The 25,638-nt window shown below is 37.4% G+C and overlaps 1 pseudogene; it reads right to left on the reverse strand.

The window, feature by feature from the left end:
- Positions 1-1,074: 1,074 nt before the first annotated feature.
- On the reverse strand, positions 1,075-25,424 carry LOC102003393 (annotated as a pseudogene).
- Between the last annotated feature and the right edge of the window lie 214 nt (positions 25,425-25,638).

The following is a 25,638-nucleotide window of genomic DNA, read 5'->3' on the forward strand; positions in this document are numbered from 1 at the left end:
CTCACTTGAGATGTTAGTAAGGATTGCCTCCTCAGTATTTTTTAGCCATGACGAGGAGGCGGCCAAGGAAAGAAAACAAAAAGACTGAGAAAAAGCAGCTGCTTTTGCTGCAGCACCAAGAGAAACAGACCCTAAGTCTGATTCTCAGGGCCCCAAGAAGAACTCGACAACTACATTCATCTGCTACCACTGTTAAAAGCCAGGCCACCTCAAGAGGAACTGCCCTAAGGCCATACCCTTAATGCAAAGGTGACTACTGGAGATCAGTCTGCCCTCTGAAGTGGAAGCCCCAGAGCTCAGACCCATCTAACCAGTGAGTCTAACAGGAATGAGGGGTCCCAGGGCATACTCTGCCTGCTCCCTCTGGCCAGACTGTCATCTCCATGGAGGAGCCCCAGGTAACCACAACTATAGAGGAAAAAGAAAACAGCCTGCACAGGTGCAAGTCTCTCAGTCCTTCTTTTCAATCCTGGCCTTCCTTCTAGCCATCACACCTCAGTGAAAGAAGTCACTGGTGAGGATGAATCCACTATTTTTGACAACCCTTAGGCTGTAACTACTTGTTAGATCTTTCTTGCATATCTCTGTCTTCCTGAGAAACCACTTTAAAGATACCACCATATATTACAGCAGCCATTGATATTTTCCTACTAATCTGTCCATAACTCTGTAATGTTTGTACTGTTCCTATGCTATTTCATAAATGGATGTATGTTTATTACTATGTGTTTCCTATAACAACCATTGAGAATAGTCAATGAATATTCAATTGGTCACTCATGTTTAGCTCTATTTATTTTCTTTAGAAACCACTTTGAAGATACCAAAGTATAGTACAACAACCATTGATAATAACCTACCACTTCTGTCTGTAGCTCACTATTATCTGTCTATTTGTTTTCCTGAGAAACTATCTTGTAGATAACAATATGTAAAACAACAACCATTGATAATTTCCTACCACTTTGTCTGTAATTCGGTAAGCCCCCTTATTACTATGTTATCCTTCTTTTATTCTTAAAAGTAAAAATAAGATAAAATAAAATAAAACTAACCTTACTTGGAAGTGAGAAATAAATTTCAATTCCACTTTTTTATTAGAAGATACTATATATTACATTTAGACAATGGCTTACGTAAAAATATATCAATATTGTTTCTAGTAAAGACTACAGATACATTGTTCAGTTATTTACAAGTGATGTACTAAAAACCACATAAATACATTCTAGGAGATCTCCATCTGGCAATGTACTTTCTGGAAAACCCATAAAGAAATACTGACATCAAATTATTCATTTCTATGTATACTGGTCTCCATCACATGAGGAATTTCCACAAGAAATATGCCTACATATATGAGGTTACTCTCCACTATATTTTTCATGTAGTTGATAAAAAAATGTGTTCATTGAATGCTTCCCCACATTGTTTATATATATATGGTTTCTCCCCAGTGTGGGCTCTATGTATATGAGGATCTACTAGTCAGTCTTTATTCCAGTGGCTCACATGCATATGGTTTCTCCCCTGTGACAGTATTTTCATGTATGTTATAAGAGTTCTTTGTAGTGAATATCTTCCCACATGGTTTGAACACATACAGTTTTGCCCATGTGACTTGTTTGATGTCTCTGACAAGACTGGTGTGTACTGAATGCCTTCCCACATTGTTTGCACACATAAGGTTTCTCCCCAGTGTGACTTCTTTCATGTATTTGACAAAACTGGTGTGTAGTGAATGCCTTCCCACATTGTTTGCATACATAAGGTTTCTCCCCTGTGTGAGTTCTTTCATGTCTTTTATAATTACTTCTTATACTGAATGCTTTTCCACATTGCCTGCACACATAAGGTTTCTCACCAGAGTGAGTTATTTCATGTCTCTGACATAATTGGTGTGTAGTGAACGCCTTTCCACATTGCTTACACACATAAGGTTTCTCCCCTGTGTGAGTTCTTTCATGTATGTTACAAGAATTCTTTGCAGTGAATGCCTTCCCACATTGCTTGCACGCATACGGTTTCTCCCCTGTGTGAGTTCTTTCATGTATTAGACAAGACTGGTGTGTAGTGAATGCCTTCCCACATTGCTTGCACACATATGGCTTTTCCCCCGTGTGCGTCCTTTCATGTATGTTATAAGAACTCTTAGTAGTGAATGCCTTCCCACATTGCTTGCACATATAAGGTTTCTCCCCAGTGTGACATGTTTCATGTCTTTGACAAGACTGGTGTGTAGTGAATGCCTTCCCACATTGCTTACACACATAAGGTTTCTCCCCAGTGTGACTTCTTTCATGTATTTGACAAGACTGATGTGTAATGAATGCCTTTCCACATTGCTTACACACATAAGGTTTCTCTCCTGTGTGAGTTTTTTCATGTATGTTATAAGAATTCTTTGCAGTGAATGCCTTCCCACATTGCTTGCACACATAAGGTTTCTCTCCAGTATGTGTTCTTTCATGTATTCTAAAAGACTGTTGTGTACTGAATGCCTTCCCACATTGCTTGCACATATAAGGTTTCTCTACAATGTGAGTTCTTTCATGTATTTGACAAGATCGGAGTGTAGCGAATGTTTTCCCACATTGCTTGCACATATAAGGTTTCTCCCCCGAGTGAATTTTTTCATGTATGATAGAATAACTCTTAGTTGTGAATGCTTTTCCACATTGTTTGCACACATAAGGTTTCTCCCCAGTGTGATTTCTTTCATGTATTTGACAATAACTGCGTCTGGTGAAAGCTTTCCCACAGTGTTTACATACGTAAGGTTTCTCCCCAGTGTGAGTATTTTCATAGCTTTGACAGTAAATGTATCTCTTGAATGACTTCCCAAATGGCTTACATACATAGGGTTCCACCCCAGTGTGACTACTTTCATGTCTTTGGCAGCAACTGTGCATATGAAATGCTTTTCCACATTTCTTACATACACAGGGTTTTTCCTCCAGGTGAGTCCTTTCAATACTTTTACAACTTTGAGTATTGAAGGTATTTCCATATTGCTTGCATACATATGGTTTCTGCCCAGGGTGAATTCTTTCATGGATCTGAAAACCACGGGGGGTGCTGGACACTTTCACACTTTTCTGACCAATAATGGTCTTCTCTCCAGGGTGAGTTCTTTCACTGAGTTCAGAGTAGGATTTCCCACATTGCTCATACTGAAGGGGTTTCTCTCCAGTTTTTGTCCTTGCATGCTTCTGAAAGGACTGGAGATCACTTTCAGTTTTGCCATGTTCATTACATTTACTCAGCTTGTCATCAAATCCCAAACACTCATGTGGCTTCGCTCTAGGGAGAGGTAAGTTGGGCACATTTAATGATAAATGCCCAGTCAGGGGCTCTCTACAAACAAGACTTCCAGCTGTCTTTAAAGCAGCTTGTTTCATGTCCACAGTAGCATCTGAAGTCCAAAGGAATATGTTTTCATGTTGATTGAAAGTTTTATATTGATAGCATTTTGCTACCTCTTCATTGCTGTAAAGAAGTAAAGTATCAATCACAATAAAAAGGACTCCATATCAATAATTTACCAGAGTTCTGGCTTAATGCCTGCTAAGAAATTTTCAGAATGAATAGGCTGAATGCCCTAGAAGATACCTCCAAATACCCATTTTTCCAAAGAACGGTATGCATCTGTGAAGTTTAAATTGATATATGTTTGCAATGCATAAGGTCATTTCATTTAAATAATTGATACATATGTGTATCATTTATTGATCATTTTGACAATTTTCCCCCACTACTCTCCCCTTCTATCCCTTCTTAATTTTACTCCCTAATTTATATCTTAGTATTGCATATAAAAGAAAACACTTGATAATTCACTTTTTTTGTCTGACATTTAACATTGTGACAAGAAGTCCCATTTATTTTACAAGATGATATTATATTCTTCTTCTTTATTGGCTGAATAGATACAGCACATTTTTTTTCAGTTCTGAGAAATAAATAAGAGTACGAGCAATAAAACATATTTCTAGATTTTTTATTTCTTATTTTGGGAGAGATTCTTACTGACTATTCATTTCCTCAGGGTGAACTTCACGTTGTCATGCTGCTGGCTCAGCTTACCAGAGGGCTGAGAATATAAGAAGGCACCACCATGTTGAGCCTGTCCCACATTCTCCTTTTCCATGCATACACGGATTGACATCTAGGCTGTTGTCAGACCTTAGTTATTGTGAATTATTTCCAGAATTTAGCTACTGTGAATACCCATGAATACCCTGCTTTGAGTATAAGTATATATGTACCACTAAGATATGATACTTTAAATCCTTTCAGAATATATATGGAGTTTTGCCTGGATTAAATGCTATTATTTTTGTTTTTTGAGACAACTCCATACTGTCCAATAGTTCTGTTTTATACTCTTACCAAAAATTTGTGAAGGTCCATTCTAAGAATTTTAAAACATGAATGCACACGGTTCCCTGGATGATGTTTTCAAACATCTATTGACACTAGCATTCATGTGCATTTTGAATGTTGCTTCCAGCTTAGCAACTTTTTCGGTAACGTATATCTCATATTCATGTGTACATAAAAAATAAATTGAAGATGAGTTCCTGCCAAGTTCAAGATTTATTCTTTCCATAAATGCCTATATACAATACCTAAATGCAACTTCATACATTCACATGACGTTGATCATGAAAGAATTTTTTTATACCAATTATGAGACAGTATCTCTTGCTGCATAATGTCACTAAAAATCTAGTTTCCTATCTTGGGATATTTCTGTATTCAATTGTAAAATTATACTGTATCAACCTGTGTTCATATCAGGAAAATTTTTATGAGACTAAATAAATTTGAACATGGCCTGATTTGTAGTTTCCTTGTAATATTTCTGCTCACACATGGACTCTTGAGAAGTATTGCTTTTCCTTATGAATAGAAATTACCTTAGATTTCTTGCACAATTTTTGTATTCTTCAATTTGCTGATTGTTCCAAGTCCTTCCTGAATTGCAGCCACAGAAATACAAAAAAGTCACAGTATCAGTTTATATAAATTAGCGGTTAGCAGTTATATTCATGGTTTAATGTAAACAGGCCTGATATACTGTTCCAAATGTCTTCACATTCTTTTTCATGAATCTGTAAATATCAGCTAGAACCAATCCTCTCTCATTGTATATATGACAAAATGATGTCATCCTTACCTATAGCATTTATATTCCTAAATGTTTCCCACATCACATCTCGGTACAGCTTCTTTTGGGATGGATTCAGCAGAGCCCACTCCTCCTTGCTGAAGTTCACAGTTAAATCCTCCAAGGTTACTGCCTCCTAAATAATTACATACATATTATTTCCTGAAAGAACATTGACACTCATACCCTGAGAACTTGAACTCCTCCTGTAACAGCTGAATTGAGGATGTTCCTTCAGATATAAACTCCATGCCTTTGTCACCAACCCCATGTGTATGTACCTGGTTTCATACACAATTCTGATGCTAGATTGCTTCCCTCTGCTAGAGCAACAGCAGATTAGTAGCACTGTTTTCCTAGTAGGTTCACAAAAATTGTATTTGTGGATTGTTTCTACAGCACAGCTCATAGAGGCAATCTACAAATCACCATTGCCCCCCAAAAAGATGCAGAAATATATTTAATGAATGTTTTGAAGGACCATAGATTACATGTCTTCAAATCTGATTGTTCATACAATGAAATCATTCTTTCTTGTACTGTACACAGGCAGCATTTTGAAATGTGAAGCTGGTTTTTTAGAAAAAACTTAATTGAACATTAAACAGAACATATGCATTTTGTTCCTGACTTACACTGTTGGTTTTTCACACCTGAGGAACCATGTGATGTTTACACAAGTGTGTCCATTTTATTTCACTTGAGAGTGTGATCTCAAGGTCGATCCATTTAGCTAGATATGTCTTCAGCTTATCCTTCTTTATAGTAGAGTAATACTCCATTGTATAAAACCCCCACATCACCTTTTTCCATTCAGCAGTCAGTGGACATTTGGGCTGTTTTCAAGGCTTATCTATTACAAACTGAGCCAATATAAACAGGGGTGTGTATATATCACTGTGGTATGATGCTTTTAATTCTTTTGGGGCAAGAAGAAAAAGGAATTGCTGGATCAAAGGGATTCTCTAGTTTTTATTCTTTTAGTTTAAAGAGAATAAAAATTTTAAAACATTAAAAATGATACAGAATTTCAAAACAAGATGGTAGGAAATCAACAATGGTTGTTCAACTGCATATTGTTATCTTCAAAGTAGCTGTTCAGATTACCAGATATAAGCATGTAATATTGGCTAAAGAAAAAAAGTTAAGCATTAACGATTCCTTTCCATAATAGAAATTAGTAATACAATTATCTTAGCTATCTTGTGTATGTATAGGTGTGTGTATATATATACATTTTTTTCCCTTCCTCCTTTCTTTTCTCCTTTCCATTGTTCCAGTTGTTCCTTCCTTTTGAGTAGTTGATATCCCTTTCACAGTATCTATCATACTCTTTGGATTTTGTTTACTCTTTCAGTTTCTTACACTAGGTAAACAATACAATGTTTACACATGCGGGTTGGATTTATTTCACTTATGAGTATGGTCTCTAGTTGCAACCATTTACCTATAAAAGCTTCAAGTTTATCTTTCTTTATAGCTGAGTAATATTCCATTGTATGATATATAACTTTTTTATCCATTCCTCAATTGATGGGCATTTCCAAGCTTTAGTTATGACAATTGTGCTGCTATAAACATGGGTGCACATATATCACTACGGTATGATGTTTTCAATTCTTCTGGAAAAGTAGCCAGAAGGAGAATAACTGGGTCAAATGAGACCTCTAATCCTAGTTTGTTGCAGAATCTCCATACTGATTTCCACAGTGGTTGTACCAGTCTACACTCAATCTGAGAAGAAAATGTTTAAATGAGTAGGTGAACAATGAAGGGGTGGAGGAACAATATATAGGGAGAAACAGGTATGAATTTGGAAATCTACATTATGTACTCTTCTATTTTATCTACATAAGTTACATATTGAAAAGAGATAGATAAACTTCAATACCTTAGAATTTTATAGTGAAATAACATTTAGATATGAAAAAAGAGTTTCCTCAGAGGAAACAAACAGCCATCAGTATTAGGAGAAATTGAAGTCTATGAAAACCACAGGAAAGGAAAAGAAGACTAAAATATTTGTTGTGTATACAATACAAAGATTTTGTATACAGTGTAAAGATCAATGAACACAAATCTCTAAAATATATAAAACATACATGACTTAAGAGAAACATTGAATATAAAACAAGACCAAATCAAAGAAAATTGAGATGTGGAAGAACACAGTAAAACTTATGCAAGCAGGAAGAACCAACTGATACATTCCACACTCATCTCCTTTCCTTTGGAGTTTGCCAGAATCAACAGACCAGTGAACTTTTTCCAATGTCCAGAGAATACACTGTGCTATTATTCTTTCAGATAGATGTAATTATTAAGTAAAGTTGAAAAATCCTGAACCTCATAACCAACTGAATTGATGAGAAAGTACTTTTCACTTGATTCAGAATCAGCATCTGTGAATAGTGAGACAAAAAAGTCCCAAAATATTTCCCAGTGAAACCCCTATAATACTAATTGAAAATTACATGGAAAGAAACTACAAAAACACTATTCATGGAAAGTCACACAAGGTAAACTGAGGAAAAGATGCCAAAGAATGAGAGTGGTCAAAAATAAGGCAAAAAAAGTTTGAGTTAGGCAGGGAGTTTATCACATGTATACTCTCACCCACTGCCCAATGGTGAAATGTTTTGAATACATCATTGATATTAATAATTATTATCATTAAATCTCACCAAAGTTTTTTGAGAGTAAATTTAATATAAAATATATAAATAGCTAATTACCAATAACACTCTCATCCATTTGTTTGCCTTTATATATGAACATTTGTACAAATATTCCATTTTTTATTATTTGTACATCACCATTTTTCCTTATTCTAGTGAAAACAGTTCATTATCATTTGCAGAAAAAATCAATAGTAGCACTTTTAAACACACAATAGATAATAAATAATAGAAATCAGTTTGAAATAACATAAGCCCAGAGGCAGTGGAGTAGGAGAATGAAGTTTCTGAAATATGAACTTCCCAACAAAGCTATGTCCACTAGCCTCTCCAACACAAAACCTGAATAATCTTTGTATCATAATAATGATATATTAATCTCAATGAATTCATTCCAATTCCCAATGTTGAAACAAAATAAGATTTTACTTGATGAGATTTTAAGGGCCAAAGAGCTTGCAAAATTCCATCCTACGGCCACTTTGTGAGTATTTCTATAAAATCAGGGAAACATAGTAGAGGTAAACATAGTTGATTTCCACACCTCCATCATGCATCTATGGATTTTTATGCATATTTATGATAAATGCAAAACAAATAATTTAGCTAAGTATTTCTTTGTTTCTTCACATGTAATCTATATTATATTCACTTACAAACTAAGAAAACCACAATCTTACAGTGAAATTTTGAAAACTGACTCTTAAGTCCTTGAGGTAATGTATTTTAAAGAAGTAACTTGCTCCAAAGAAAAAGCAAAAGCCAAGTTGTTGGGGACCATATAAAGTGGCTCTGAGTAAGATTTAATATTAACCAACTGGCTTTTTGTGTTTATTTGTGAGTTATTTAAAGGCCACAGCTAAAGATGTCTGGCTCTAACCTTAATTAATTTAAAGGAGACTATGGCTGGGGCTGGGGATTTAGCTCAGTGGGAAAGCGCCTGCCAGGCAAGCGCAAGGTCGTGAGTTCGGCTCCCGGTACCGGAGAAAAACCAAAAAAAAAAAAAAAGGAGACTATGGCTATAGGCATCTTACTCCTAATAGAAAGGCCTTTTTAGAGATAACATAGTTTTCTAAAATTAATGTAATATATTATTTCAAAAAGTCCTGTCCAGATTTTTCTCTTTTTTAAAATATCTTTCTCCTTTGTTTATAAACCAAATAAATATGGGCTGTCCAAAAAAGCCTTTGACTAATCTCAAAAAATACCCAAGCTATAAGACAGTTAGTCCCTCCTAGAGCCCTAAAATCATTTCCATTGTCTCATTTATTTAAGCGTTCACCATCCACTCGCTTGGGAGATTGCAGGCCTGATCAGCCTGCAATAACTAAAGGTTATTTAACCTGTTATTCAATATCTGGCACCTAGCATGAGCCCTGAAATCATTTCCATTGTCTCATTTATTCAAGCCTTCGCTGTCCACATGCTTGGGAGATTGCGGGCCTGATCAGCCCGCAATAACTAAGGGTTATTTAACCTCTTATTCAAAACCAAGCTGGTTAGGGAAGAACCCTCCTCCACTGCCATTCACAACAGAACCCACACTCAGAAGGTTAAACATATTCCCAAGGTCTCACAAAATTCCCAGTGTCTACGTGTCCAAAGTAGCTCAATCAAGATGGCAACACTGGGAAATATGAAGTCAGGAAATTTAAATCTGGGACTCCTTCACATCACAGATGGCCATCTTCACAGGATGAAACTGCTCTCTTGTCCAAGATCTCAGTACTGAGCAGACACAAAAACCCACAATCAGATGAAGTTTGACCTTTGACTTTTCCCAACTTTTCTTTTGAACTCAAGTGTGTATTGTTTGCTGAGCACTAACCTATTCTACAACAAAAAATGCTGTGTCCAGCATCAACGCACCACCCAAAATGACCAAAATGTTCACAAATTCAGAGCACAGTCCTAGTAACTGTCCCAAGTGAAGATTGCTATCTAAGACATGGGATGATTTTCATTATAAATCATCACTCTGAAGTTCTGATAATGTGGCACACTGAGTCACACCACTAACAGAAATGAATATATTGCCTCAAAGTGGCTTATACTAAAAAGAGACAGACATTCCTATGGTGCAGAAAATTATAATAGTCATATATTCACAATCTAGGGAAAATTTCGCTTAATTATACTACATACCAAATTAATCTGAAATTCATAGATACTTGTGCATAGCATCAAGTTTCCTAGGAAGCCTTTCAGATGACCCCCCCCATATCATCAAAGAAAAACATTTTCAACGTTATTTACATTAAAATGAATAACTGATGTTTAATGTAACCAAGAACTGTGATCCTGCTTTATAGTAGTGCTTGGTGACCATGCCTGGATCATGCCACTCTGGGAGGCTGAAGCTAGAGGAAAACAGTGTCAAGCTCAGCCTAAGCTCCATAGCCACACCCACTGTGAAAATTCAAAATAACAAAACCAAACATTAAAAATAATAAAACCAAATATGGATGTCTCTCAGAGTGAAAGTCTCAGGTTCAGTCTCCAGTAACACATCCTCAGAAAAAAGCCCTGGTTCAGGTGCTGACTTTTCTATCTTCCTTCATCCCCATTTTCCTACACCGTATGTACTCCTTCTATCGTCCCTCACAGAAAACTTTTTTGTGCCTTCCATTGCTATGCATGAACACCTGCATTCAATGACTTGCCCCCGAGGGAACAGTGTTTGTCATCAAAGTCCCTATCTCATTCATCATGTCCATTTTTGAACACTGATTACAAATGATGAATATACTATAGCAATTATATGAGCAGTGGTACTTTTCTCTCTGTACTAAAACATAAATTATATGTACATGTGAGTCCCCTACTTTAAGGGGTATGAAAATGTTCATTTAAAAGGCAGTCCCTCAAGAACATTGTCCTTTCCAGTATTACTTTCATCTTCCCTTATTTACATTGGAAATATATCATCTAATTTTTGGCATTATAAACTATGAAAGCTTACTGACTGGTTAGTCTTCATTTATTGCATTGCTCTGGATACAAGAAAGGAGTTTTAGTATGATTGACATGGACCCCAATAATGATTTTCATCACAGGCAATATTAAACAGTATATTGCAATTTTTAGTGATTTGTAAACATGCTTTAATGACTTTAAGATTTTGAGGAAGTGGTTGTTAATTTTGGAGTGGTTGGTGATTTTACCCTCATGACAACAAAGCCCAGAATGGAGAATACAACTTGTATTTGAGATCTCATATTTCAACTTTTAACAAATTTGGCTTAATTAGATGCCTTAGCCACTTTCTTGTAACTGGAACAAAATATCCAACAACCTAAACTTAAAGAAGTAGAGTTTATGTTGACTCACTTTTTCAGTTCATGTTCTCCTTGTTCCAATTTCAGAATGGCATGGCAAGATGGGAATGGAGGAAAAAGTACTCAAACCATGGCAGCCAGGAAGGGAAAGGTGGGACTAGTACAGACGCAAATACACTTTTTTAGGCCATGGCCCTAGTAACCTATCTCCAAAAACCCCCACCTCCTAAGAGCACATTCTGATACTGAACTCATCAGTGAATGCATCCACTGAGAGACAGGGCCCACAGAAACCATTCAACTTGCACAGCTGGGAGACATTTAGTGAGCACTGTAAATATAAACTGTAATACTTGGTGTGATTCTGGGTTAAAAGATAACACAAAACATAGCCCAGTCTCACACACACAGAAACCTCATACAAGTCAGGAGTCTCCCCTCAACCCTCATGCTCACGGCACAGGCACTGAGCTGGGAATGTCAGGGCTTTAACCACAGCAAAATCACCTGTCTCGTACAGCACAGGATGTTTAGTTCCTGGCAAAAGGCTGAGCCCCATCCTGAGGGCCAGAAAAGACCAAATGTATACCAGAGAGTGTTGAGAGATAAGAACAAATATCTCTCACAGATGTGGTGAGGCCCAAATCCTGCCAAAGCTGGTTCTGTTCACATGCAACAAAAACCTAAGCCTCCAGCAAAAATCATACTCATGTCTTTGCTCATTTGGTCTTGCACCATAATCACCTTGTTGGGGACTGAGGTCTGCCAGCTCCTTTCCACGCAACCACTCAGCAGGAGCCACAGAGCAAGTCAGACTAGATCAGCTTGGGAGCTTCTCGGCAACACTTTGTGAGCTTTTGACTTAGCTTCTTGAAAAGGAGGATTCTAGTCCATGCCAGCAGGTGTACTTTGACCCTTCTTTGAAGCAAGGTTGACCCATATTCTGCCCACCAAGCCAGGGGGAGAACAAAGGTAATACACTATCTGCTTGACTAGAGTCCAAATGACAGACTGTAAACCAAACACTGCTAAGCTCAGGGTTCCTCCGAGAATACTGACTTGACCCAGGCTGTTGGATCATTGATTTGAAGCAAGATGTGCTTCAAGCTTTGCAGAGCTGCTTGTGTCTGCTTACTGTATTCTGTGGGCTCTTTCTATTTGATGTCCCTGATAATGGCACTACAGATTTACCACTGCATTTTCAGATTCAATGACACACAGAGAAAACTGCCAAACCCAAGGAAGAATCTGGGTCCAGGCAACTGCAGAACACCTTGGAATAGAAGGAAAGCACTAAGGTTGTCAGAGGACAAAAAACTGAATGAGACAGTTAGCTTCCTGGTGCAGACTTTCTCACCCATTATATCTCAATTTAAACATCTACAGTCTGGAAAATAAAAGCATGCCAGACAACAATATAGTTATTTAGTAAATGAACAAATTATTATAATGCTAGCAATATTATGTACAGTAATCAAGATGAAATTAAATTTTGTAGTGTCTCAGCCAGGCAACTACTTCAACCAAGGTCACAAGGAAATCCAGAACCCTAACAAGTAATCATACCTGGAAGGCCAGAATGATAGCTGCAATGCAGCCCTACCCTCAATCTCTTCCCTGTGATGAGGCAGGGAACTCTAGAACTTAACACAGTAATTTTTTCATGATACCTCTTTCTTCGTCAGTTGGAAAGTTTCTTCACTTTGCATATTAATTTCTCCAAAGTAATGTTCTTACCTAGAGTCATGTGTTGATTAGACTTCTGTTATCATATCGTTGGTTTTAGAAATGCCCAGGATATTAGTAAAGCTCATGTCTGAGTGTGTCTGAGTGACACAAATGTAATGGCAAATACCAGAAACTGTGAGATGACATCTGGTGCCTGGTACCTTCCTCTCAGACTCTTTTCCTGCTGAAGAACCTCCGCTGAAGTGTTGAAGAAATGATGCTGAAAGCCTGAAGTAACTTGAGACCAACATCTAAATGCAATGGCAAATACCAAAGATCATCCACAGAGAAATGAGATTTACTTTTCCTCTCTTCTCCCATCTCGTGCAGAAGCTTATTGGTTGTGAATGATACAGATGGTAGGCTATCCCCCTTTTGTATCCTACAAGCCAGCCATCCAGAGAGAAACTCTAAGCTTTACAAATGCGCTAAGAGGTTCTTACTCATCAGGGGGCACCACGATTCGTAATCACAAAAACTAAGTAAGTTTGTTTTTCTCTAATTATGCCCTAGATAGATATTCTTCATAGATAGCATTTAAGCACTTTTAAGATGTTGGCCAAAATAAAGACACAGGAGAACACAATGAGGATTAACAGTCTATGAGATCTGACACATGGTGAATAAAATATCTTCTCCCTACCATTCAACTTTATTTGGAAAAATGCAGCAGAGAAAAATCTTGAGGCACAGAGCCTGCCTGGCAAGCGCAAGGTTGTGAGTTCGATTTCCGTACCGGAAAAAAAAAAAAAAAAAATCTTGAGTTCCATTAGACTACACAAGGTAAGGTGAAAACTACCAAGGCTGTCGAAGTGCAGTAATGGAATATATCCCATGATAATGGCCCAAGAAAAGCAGAGTCACAAGGAACACTGTGCATACCGTAACAGAGACACACAGGTATATACGGTGAGCTTATCCCATAAATATGAAGAAGGGTTTGGTGTACCAAAAGCTGATGAAGATCAGCTGATTGATTAGCTTACACCACCCATGGGACATAGCTGTGGACCCACAGAAGGTTGATCAGCTTTGCTTATCACACTGAACATCATTTTAGAGATGGAGAAATCAGATAAAAAAATGGTTCATGGATGTAATACACTATATTAACTACAGAATGTACCCTAAGACACAGATTCCCCAGCAGTATGAACAGGTACATCAGCAGGTACAGGAAAAGGAATTCTCCCAGGAGTTGTCATGGGAAAGCCAAGAACTGAGGAGGATAAACTGAGATTGAGTGCAATAGTTCTGAACAAGCACAGCTGCTGTATCTACTGAGATCCAAAACAGAATGAAGACACAGTGGTGAATATTTATAATGTGGCACAGCCCAAACTGCAACTTAGTAATTCTAATTCCTACTGAACAACTTCTTAGGCCATCATGTCTTTTTTACCATTTATTCAAAAATAAATTCTTGTCATTCACCATGGTGATAAAGTAAAATAAGACCTATATATTAAAAGCTCAAAGCCAGAGTTTAGCAACAAATTGCATATAAAATTTTCATATGTTTTATGAAAAATACAAGCATTATCGCTGTAAAATATTACATTGATTTTAATGAAGAAAAATAGAAATTATAGAGAAGGAACAATTAAAAATACTATGTGATATTTTTTGCCAGTATGGGAGTGGAAGAAATCCTGAAACTTAGTCACTCAAAGCATGTGCTCTATCACTGGGTTACATTCTTTTTATACACATGTGCTTTTGCTGCAAAGCATGCTGTAAAATAATCTTTTATTTCAACAGTGAATCATGAACTAAATTGAGAAATATGAACAACTAGGTGATAGTTTTGGTAAATGGCAAAATTAGAAAAACGTATGTCCATTGTTATATATAGCACATAAAAATATGTTGAGCAAACTATTTTATCAAAAATATACAAGCAATAAATAAGGAGAGGAATCAATATAGTGGAAAGATGAGCAAGATAAAGAGTCATAATAAGGAAGGCATAATAACAAAACACAAAAAGAAAAAGAAATAACTATGAAAACCATCAATATTTAAATATTTGAAAAAGGGTGCCACCAGCAAGCCATGAAGAGTTGATCTTGAGCCAGCTTCCTGACTATTGTGCTTCCAGGTGCATACCACTCGCCCTGGCAAACCACTGATACATGTAGAGACATAAAATGTGGGGAACTTAGCCAAAGAGTGACTAGTTAAACTGTGTGGCAAATACACACATGTTCTGTGAGGGTAAAGCATTAAAGTGTAGTGCACAAGCTCAAAGGCTCTATGAGAAGTGAATGGTTAAACAACAAGAGATTTAGATTAGTGACCCATGTTGTGTCTGGGCATTTTCATTCCACTTGTCCCACAAAAACTGCATAGCTTTGAGTCAGCTCCTTGCTCAAACTGGGTATTTTTGGCTTTTTTTTTCCACACACGCTGATATTCTAAATACAATCTGGAGAGTTCTCAACTTTGGAACTTCTCTTGGGAGTCCCCCTAATGTCGGGTGCTCTTGGTGGAAGGAGTCCCTCTGTGCCTCTCAGTGACTAAACTAAAATTTGTCTCCAAGGAATCATTCACCTTTATGTTGCCACAGTCACTCACTGTGACAATAACGTGTAACAAAATTATGACTTAATAAATTTTAGTGGATAAACAAATTCTTAGAAACAAAATTTTAAAATCTGGTACTAAAAGAAGGTGGATGCTGGAAAATCAAAGATGTTAGATGTGGTGGTCTTAAGACCCCCATGGGAAAATTATATTGTTTAAAAGGTTCGCAAATTCTAATGTACACTTTAAAAAGAGTTAACTAAGTAGGTGTTTCATTCTGCTTCCTCTTTCAGTCAGTGCAAATACACCATATTGTAGAAACCACTTCTCATATATAAAGGAAAGGATTCATTGACATTGAGAAGGGATCTTATACATCAACACACATTTCTATATCTACCTTTATAAAATTATTAAAGCAATATACATGACTTTACTTAAACTTTATAAAGTCGTCACAGAAAATAAGAGTTATAAAATTAAAGAGGATGATTTAAATCTTCCTATGTGAAGATTACATGATAAACCCATGGCTAACATCATTCTAAGTGGGAAAAACATCCTTTCCTCTAAAATCAAGGACAGCTGGTAATTGTGGCACATGCTTGTAATCCCAAAAGGGATTGTAATCCCATGCTTGTAATCCCAAAAGGCTGAGGCAGGAGGGTCATGGTGAGTTCAAGGCCAGTCTGTATTATATAGTGAGGCCCTGTCTCAAAAAAATAAATAAAATAAGGACAATGTAAGCATGTCCACTCACACCACTCCTGTTCAATGCAGTACTCCATATGTTAGTATGATTAATTAGAAAAGACAAGAAAATAAAACATTTTACATTAGAAAGGAAGAAGTATTATCCTTTTTGAATATGATGTGATGGTTTATATTGAGGATTCAAAAATTCCATTACAATATATTTCCAAATAATAAATTTAGCAAAGTGAAAGGAGTCAAACTAAATAACCTAAAATAAATTGCATTCCTATACACAAAGAATGAACCCACTGAGAAAAAAATCAGAAAAACAACTGTATTCACAAAAGAGTACAAAACATTAAATACCTCAGGTAACCTAACCAATGAAGGGAAAGACCTGTATCATGAAAAATATATATCTCCAAAAAAGACTGAAGACATTAGAAATTGGAAAGACATTCCTTGTTCTTCAAAATACAAAGATAACATTATCAAAATGAGCCTATTAACAAAAATGACATAGAGATTTCATTCAATCCCTATAACATACTATGAACTGTTTTTCACAGAAAATACAATTCTAACATATAACAATTCTACACTTTTTATGGAATCAAAAGCCCAGAGCAGCTAAAAAATGTCCTGGGCAACAACAAGGCAGCATGCATCTTAATCCAGACTTCCCTTATATTCCAAGGTCACAGCAGTAAAAACAACAAGACGACACTGGCACATAAACAGACATATTGACCAATGGATTAGAAGAAAGAATGGAAGATCCAACTCAAGTACATTCAGACAGCTGAGTTTTAGAAATTTTATATTTATTAGTACATCTTTGCAGTAGGCAATGAATAACATTTATTGTAGGAACTGGCACATGAACATAACATCTTCATTATTTTCTCATCTCTTTTCTCTCCCTTCCTCACTTCTTCCTCTGTCTTAGAACACTTACCTTGACCAAAGGGTCTAACTCCATATCTCTTATCATCTTTAATATTTTTCTTTGTTTTATTCATAGTTGGGGTTTCTGATAAGAGAGAAATTTCACTTATCATTAAGGCCTCTAGGTGCATCCATTTTTCCAAAAATAACATATATATTCTTATTTATGGCAGTGTATTCTACCATTTTTTTTCTCAATTTTCCTCTTGATGGATACTTCCAAGACTTACCTATTGTGAAGAGAGCCGGTATATACATAGGTATATATATAGGTATGTATGTATCACTGTAACATACCTTTAACACATTTGGTGAATAGCTAAGTAAAAAAGAATTTCCAGTTTTAGCTTATTGAGAAATTTCCATATTGTTTTTTATAGTGGTTGTGTGATATTATACTCCTACCAATAACTTAGAAGGGTTCCTTTTGCCCCAAAGACTCAGCAGCATTTGTTATTTAGTTTTTGCTGATGGCCATTCTTTGTGGAGTATGATGGAATCTCTGTGTTGTTTCAGTTTGCCTTTTCTTAATGGCCAGATATGTTGAACATTCAATGGTATTTACTGGCCATTTCTTTTATCCGTATTTTGACTGGATCTCTTTTTTTGGGGAAGTCCTACTTTTTTTAGTTCTATGTATATTCTTGGTATTAGTACTCTGTTGGAGAAATAGATAGCATATTTTTCCTGATTCTATGCTGATTGTTTCTTTTATGGAGCAAAATCTTTTTTATTTTGTGTTATCACATTTGTTGATTTTTGATGTTATTTACTTTTGCAATTGGGATTCTGTTCAGAAAGTGCCTGGCTATTTTTGTCTTTAAGAATTTCACTGATTTTATCTTCCAAAAGATTAATTATTTCTGTTTTAACACTTAGATCTTTCATCCACTTTTATGTTAGTTTAGTACATCGTGGGAAATATGGCTCTAGATTGAATCTTCTGCATGTAGACAGCTGGTTTTCCCAGTGACATTTGTTAAAGAGGCTATTTAATCTCCAGCACATGTTGTCAAAGAGCAGAGGGCTAAATGTGCCTGTGGGTTTTTTTCTGCATTATTTATAATGTTCGGTTTTTTTTGTTTTTTTGGTTTTTTTGGGTTTTTTTTGATCCATGTGCTTGTTTCTGAAGTAGTACCATAGTGTTTGAATGACTGTACCATAGGAATACAACAAAAAGTTTGGGTTTGTGAGGCCTACTGTTTTGATCTTAATGTCAGGTTTTTTAGTTATCCTGAGTTGATTCTGATTTCATATGAATTTTAAAATTGTTTTCTCTAGTTCTATGAAGAATGCTATTTGTGTTTTGATTTGATTCCATCATTTATATATATATTTACAAAAGCAAATCTGGGTAAAAAAGGCAAATAGGGGGCATCACAATCCCTGACTTAAAATACTACAATGCTACTGTGATAAAATCAGCATGGACCCTGGCAAAAAAACAAACCTGAGGATCAGCAGAACAGATTAGAAGATACAGACACAACTCCAATCACACTCAGCCACCATATCTTTGAAAAAGAGGCCAAACATATTCACTGGAAGAAAAATAGCCTCTTTAATAAATGCTGCTAGAAAAACTGCCTTTCAGTATTACAAAGACTAAATTTAGACCCATGCCTATCCCCATGCACTAAACCTAAATAAAAATGGATCAAAGATCTAAATATTAATACAGAAACACTAAATCTACTGGAAGAGAAAGTACAACAAAATCTTTAAGACATAGGGGCAAGGAGCGATTTCATGAACAAAAGCCAGACCACACAGGAAATTCTACAAAGAATCAACAAATGGGATCTCACCTTATTAAAAAGCTTTTGCACAACAAAAGAAATCACCAACACAGGGAAAGACAACACACAGAAAAAAAAAAATCAGCCATTTGTTCCTCAGACAAAGGACTTCTATCTGGAACATATAAAGAATTGAAAAAAAATCAGAAGCTGCCCCCCGCCCCGCAAATACAACTACCTAATCCAAAATTGGGCATCTGAGATGAATACCCACTTCTCAGATGAAGAAACACAAATGACAAGTAAATGTATGAAAAAATGTTCAACAGCATTGGTCATTCCAGATATACAAATTAAAACAACACTGAGATTCTATCTCACTCAGAAAGAACAGCTCAAGAAATCAACCAATAACAAATGCTGGATGGGGAAAAAGGGACCCTTCTCCACTGTTGTTCAGAGTGCAAACTGGTGTATGCACTGGGGAAATCAGTATACAGATTCCTCAAAAAACTAGGATTACATGTCCCATTTGACCCAGCTATTCCCCTTCTGGGTATCTTCCAGGAAGAATTAAAAATATCACATCATAGCGATATGTGTGCACCCATGTTTATAGCAGCACGATTTGTAATAGCTAAATCTTTAAAACAATGCAAATGCCCATCAACTGAGGAATGAATGAAAAAAGGGTCTTTTTATACAATGGAGTGCTACTCAGCTATAAAGACGGATAAACTTGAGACATTTATATGTAAATGGATGCAACTAGAGACCATACTCTTAAGTAAAATGAAACAGACTCACACATATTAACATCGTATTGTCTCCCTGGTGTGGGAAGCTGAAAGAGTAAATAAGGTCCAAATATACAACAGATATTGAGAAATGGGAAGAAATTGTTCAAAATGAAAAAGAACTAGGATTGGGAAAAGAGAACAGGAAAGGAAAGAAAAGGAAAACAGAATACGAGATAGTTACACTAATTGTTTCCTTAGTTTATTGAAAAGAAAGGTCTGTGCTAATATCATTTGGAGTAGTTTTTATGTCCATATATTGTACTCTGATTATCTACTTTAAAGATAACAATACTCAGCATATTAACTATTGTTATTTTTCTATTATGTTGTTGTAGAATTTTGTTTTACCTTTTTTTTCCAGAAAAAAAAAAAAAAATCCAACCTAGATGGGCATGGTGACCCGTATTTGTAATAACACCAGTTTAGATGACTGAGGTAAAACCACCAAATCTACCCTAGAACCTAATCTATTCAAAAATAGTGAGACTCAGTTGTCAAATTAAAAATGTAATAACAATTATAAAAATGGCTACATATACCACAGAGCAGAGCATCTGTGTTCAGTGTACAGTCACACACACACTGTGTGAACTTTTCTATGCTAAAAATATACCCTTCTCATTATACTTAGATAATTGTTTCATTCCATTTAAACCCAAAACAAGGACACAATATTTAGGTCTCTCATTCTGCCTCCAGAATGATCAGGTAAACTTAGAGGTACTACAAAATTTATTAATGTAAATTTTTTCTGAATTTCAGCCTATATTAGGTCTCTATTCTCTAACATACTTTCAATCAGAGCCAGTGTACAACTCCTCCATTAATGTCTCTAGAGAAACATTCCGACATAAAAAAAAAGGTCCTTAAGATCTAATTTTACTATCTTCAATCATGCCCTCTACTTGCATTATATTGATCTCTTTTCGCCTCCTTACACAATAAACCCTTTTATGCTTAAAATTCATATGCTTGCACACCTACATTTAGGACTCTAGTCTACTGCTGTACTGCTTTTACACATATTAATGCTTTAATTTTCATTGGATTTAAAAAAAATATATATACACAGTTTTCAAAAACTACAGGAACAATGTGAGAGTTTGTTCCCACCTGTCCTCCAACTTATACCCAAATCATATAAGATTGTCAGTGCTCTACTTCAAAGACACTGTCGCTGTTAGTTAAACATGTTCCCAGCTCTCAGCTGTCTTATGGAGAAATGCTCTTACTATTCATTACTGAATTGATAACTTTCCTTCCATCATTGCTGGCATTCTGAACTCTATGGTGATAGACTGAATGATTAATTGATCAATTGTATTGCCATGCATCTAACACAAGAATTTAAGATGGGGACCAGGGAGATAGCTCAGCGGTACAGCACCTGCCTGGCAAGCATAAGGTCTGGAGTTCAATTCCCGTACTCAAAACATTTCTACATATATCCATCATTTTTATAGACACATTCTAATTCGGTAACATGTGGACATAACTGGAAATCCAGAAATTTACTGTCATTACAATGAAGACCAGGATTCAGGAGACAACTTGTAGGGAGGCTCTGTATCCTAAACTTTTGTCCAATTCATCCTTCCAAGGTGTCTTAGCCACTTCCTTGTCACTGGGACAAAACACCCCATATTCACAACTTACTGACTTATTCTGGCCCAAATAGTCACACCAAAGAAAAACAGGATAGGGGACAGCACTGCAGTAAAAAAATCTGTTCCACCACCACAGCAAGAAGCAGAGAAAAATGGTAAGCGCTGCAGACAAAAATACAGTGTCCCACCACATGTCCCAAATGAATTTCTCACAACCAGGCCTCAGGGCCTTATACCACATGCACTTGTGAAATTATCAATGGATGAATCAATCAAAAACTGTGAAGTCCACAGAATGCAATCATGTTCCAAACAAAATAGATATGTAGGGGATATTTCAGACATAACACAAAGTCTGCTGTTACAAGACAGCACAATGCCATTCAAACACAAACATCACACGTGAGTCAGCAGATCCACCATAACTGTCCAGTTGTCAGTACTCACTAAGATGACAAGTGATCCAGCAGGCACTGCACTGCCCATGACAGTGCTTTGGACACATGCCTAAGTCACCCTGTTTGCACAAAACAGGATGCTGAGGACCATAAAAGAACAGGGACATAAAAGCAGCAGTTGACTACAGGAATAAAAGCTTCACAGTTGATGCAAATAGGTCTAGGTCCTGCCAAGCTGGCTTCGTCTACATCCAACTGACCTTATGCCTCCACCACTGCCCCACTCCTGTCTCAGGTCACTGGTCTCTCTCTGCACATCAACATTTTGAGAATTAGGGGTCTCTCAAGGCGCTTGTCATGTAACCTGCAGTTAGCAAATCTCACAGAGCCCTTCAGTGTGAGCCAGCAAAGGTGCTTTTCAGCATCACACTGGGAGCTTCTGACTTGGGTTCCTGACAGAAGAAGATTCCTCATTCTGGACAGCAGGCCTGACTAGAAAGTTTGCCTAGAACCAGCCTTTCCTCTCTGATGTTCCTGTTTCCAGAGCTGAAGAGCTTGTTGTAGGCATAGAAACAAACTACAGTACACATTTGATAGAAGTGCTGTGAATAAAAACAGTGCTATTCATCTCTCCTTGTGTGTGACAATTTACACTGTCCATGCTTCATTCCACATTAGTCCCAAATCTGGCAACTCACCAGAGTTCAGCCTAAGCACACCACCACTAAACAACTTTTCTGGGTCCTCACCAAAGTCTATGCTCCTCAGAGTGTGTTCTTTACACAGCTAGGACAAACTCTATACAATCAGACATCTGGCCATGAAGTCATACTTCACCTCATTGCTGCAGACACCTGCTAAATTTTTCACAGTATGTATGTAAGCTGATGGGAACTTTCTTTATTATGTACTTTATTACGTACCAATGTTATTGGACAGAGTATACAGTAAATCACTGGTTGTTCACCCATGGTGTCATGTTTCTGACTGAGCTGTGACTGATTACTGCTATCCACCACCATGAGGAAGCACTGTACCATGTACCACTAGTGTGAAAAGTGAGTAAATATCAAAATTAAAAGTAAGATTCATGCCAGGGATGGAGCTCAGTGGCACAAGTGCCTGCCTGGCAAGCGCAAGGTCCTGAGTTCAATTCCTAGTATCAAAAAATAAATAAATAAAAGTAAGATTCACATTAAATATTTTCCATTTTCTATTCATTACTGGAAACTTCACACAGTGTTTCATGCACATCAGACAAGATACTTTAGAGCTGCGGTTCACCCCAAAATATTGCATATTGAAAAAGGGTCTTGCTCAGTTATCCAGCCTGAAAGTGGTGATTTCAGACTCTAAGTTTCCCAAGTGGCTGGCATTAAAGGTATGCACCTCCAAGCCTCAGTGATGTTTATTTTACCCAAACACTGAATTCTTGGTAAATCATGGTGATTGAAGAACTCCAATCTTCGTCTAGCAAGATGGCACATGTCTGTGCTTCCAACAGTCAAGGAGGTGGAAACTATCAAAATTTCTCCCAACCCCGGACAACTTAATAAGATTTGGGCACAAAAAGAAAAAAAAGAAGAAGAAACTTGGGGAAACGTACTTCTATGGAAAATTCCTGTGTTCACTTCCCGTACAATAAAAATATCAAGCACATTTTGAAATCTTTTGTATCCAAGAGAAAGCCCTTCCCATTTTACATATGTGATGTCTGCCCTATTTCTAAACCTACAAGACCAGTTTCCTAATTTCTAATTTTCCTCAAAAATGATTAGCTGAGCTGATCACTAGCCACAGAAGAAATGTTTATCTGTTACTAAATTCTCCTCCATTCTTTAGGCCTGTGACCTTTGACCTAATCTCAGAAGAAGCCAGCACACTAAGAACAATCTGACTTCTGGAGAAATATACTGTTGTAGCTGCTGATTTTTGCCACCCTCCCACATCCCCTGCTCTCCCATTTCTGTTTCACTCCCATTGGCTCTTGCCTGTTCAAAACCACCTTTTGTTCTACTCACTCAAGGGCCAACCTTAATTATTGAAATTTACCCCTACTTCAGTAACTTTTTTTGTCTTTTTGAGACAAGGTTTCACTGTGCAGTTCAGGCTGGCTGTGAGCTCACTTTGTAGCCCAGGCTGGCCTCGAACTCAGAGAGATTCTCCTACCGCAACCTGTGGAGTGCTGTGTTTAAAGGTATGTATGGGCCACCATGCCTGGCAAAGTTATTTCTTTTATATAAACATCTCATTCGGAGTTTCAATTTTTAAAACAATATCTAGAAACAGTCCACAGACTACAAAGCAATTATTTCAGAGATCATTCCCCTTTCCCTTTCCAATCATACCAGTATCACATGTATCAAAGCATTTCTCAGGGTGGGATTGACCCCTTCAGCATGTTCCTTCAGGAAGTTGTCCTTAACCGGAACACTTTACCCTCCCTTAGAAACATTAATACCCAGGGCTGGGGATTTAGCTCAGTGGCAAAAGCGCCTGCCTGGCAAGCGCAAGGTCGTGAGTTTTGTTCCTGGTACCGGAGAAAAACCCAAAAACCCAAAAAAAAAAAAAAAAAAGAAACATTAATACCCGCCCCCATTTTCTCAGTATTCTAAACTCTATGGAAAGCCTCATTTAAGTAGTCTAAATTAAGGAGAATAATTTGTTTTATTAGCATATAAGCAAAGCACCTAGCTAGGGAAGGGCCTGAGATAGAGGAAAATTACCCATTTTGAGAAGAATTAAAATGAGACTAGAATTACCTAGAATGCCGGACCAAAAGTGAATTTTCTGTCCAAACAGGAATGTAGCCCCTCCCTACTAAAAGGAGTTTCAACCACTTCTTTCTAAGCTCCAGAGTTTCCAGAACGTTAAAATAAAAACTATCCAGTGTTTCTCTAAAATCTATTTCTTAACAGTGAGTTAGAGAGCGAGAGTTTAAAGCTGTTGTTTTAAATCCACAGAGGCATCTGTGATAGGTCCCCACTAAACAACTGAGTATTTACTATATTCTGCCTATCTATAATTAGCTCTGGATTGCGCAGCCACAGGGCCACTCACTGGGGACAGTTCCAAAAATCAGGGAGCTAGCCTTATTATTCCAAATAAAATCTCTCCTAACACCCTTTTCTTGGTTCACAACATCATTCCTCAATGTTGTGAGACCAGGAGCTCTGTTCATGCAATAACCACAACTGCAAGTAGAGGTATGATGTAAAAAATTACAGTGATGATTTTCTCATTGCTGAGTATGAAACGCAGGTTTTCCCCAAAGCTCCTGCTCCCTGTAGACCAGTGGAGATACAGCTGTAGAATAACAAAAAGGTATTCTGGTCGGTGGGTGGCGTAGCCTATAAGCCCAGCAGTTGGGAGGCTGAGGCAGAAGAATTGTTGAGTTTAAGGCCTGCCTACGCTACATAATGACCTCAGGACCAGCCTGAAATATAGCGAGACCCTGTCTGAAAAAACAACCACCAAAAAGAATAGCAGTGTCACAGTAAGGTGTCTGTGTGCTGGGGACCGAGAACTGCCTCTGCCTAGCAAAGGGGAAAATGTTACAGATGACGATGCAGCACCAAAGACTAGGAAGACCTCGTGTCCAGAGTGAAGCTGGAAGGCTGTACTGCCACAGCTGTACAGATAGATTGCCACAGCAGTTTCTGACCATTTCTGTCCAGAACGCAACCTATTCCATCCCATCCCCAGCTCCCCTCGCACAACGTCACCATTGCGTGGCTTGGGGGTCTCCCAGGATCCTTCCAACGCAGCTCGCAGCCAGTAGAAATTATAGAACAAGATGGTCTAGTCATCTGGTGGCTGTCAGCAACACACTCAAAACGCTCACCGCGGCGCCATGACACAGGAAGTACCCTCCTCCCTCGGTCCACCTGATTGGGTAGTTCAGAGAGCCCGCGCCCTCATCGCTGATTGGTTCCTGCTCCATTGACAGCCAGCTGGGCTGAATATGAGAAGAGAAACAGACCTCTAAGAGCTGAGGTGGACTCAACCGATAGCTTGTAACCCGGGGAATTCTGGACCAGTCGCTTTCCTTAGATGCCAATTTCACC

This window comes from Chinchilla lanigera, unplaced genomic scaffold (genome assembly GCF_000276665.1).
Source record: "Chinchilla lanigera isolate Chin_1 unplaced genomic scaffold, ChiLan1.0 scaffold00168, whole genome shotgun sequence".
Lineage (NCBI taxonomy): Eukaryota > Metazoa > Chordata > Mammalia > Rodentia > Chinchillidae > Chinchilla > Chinchilla lanigera.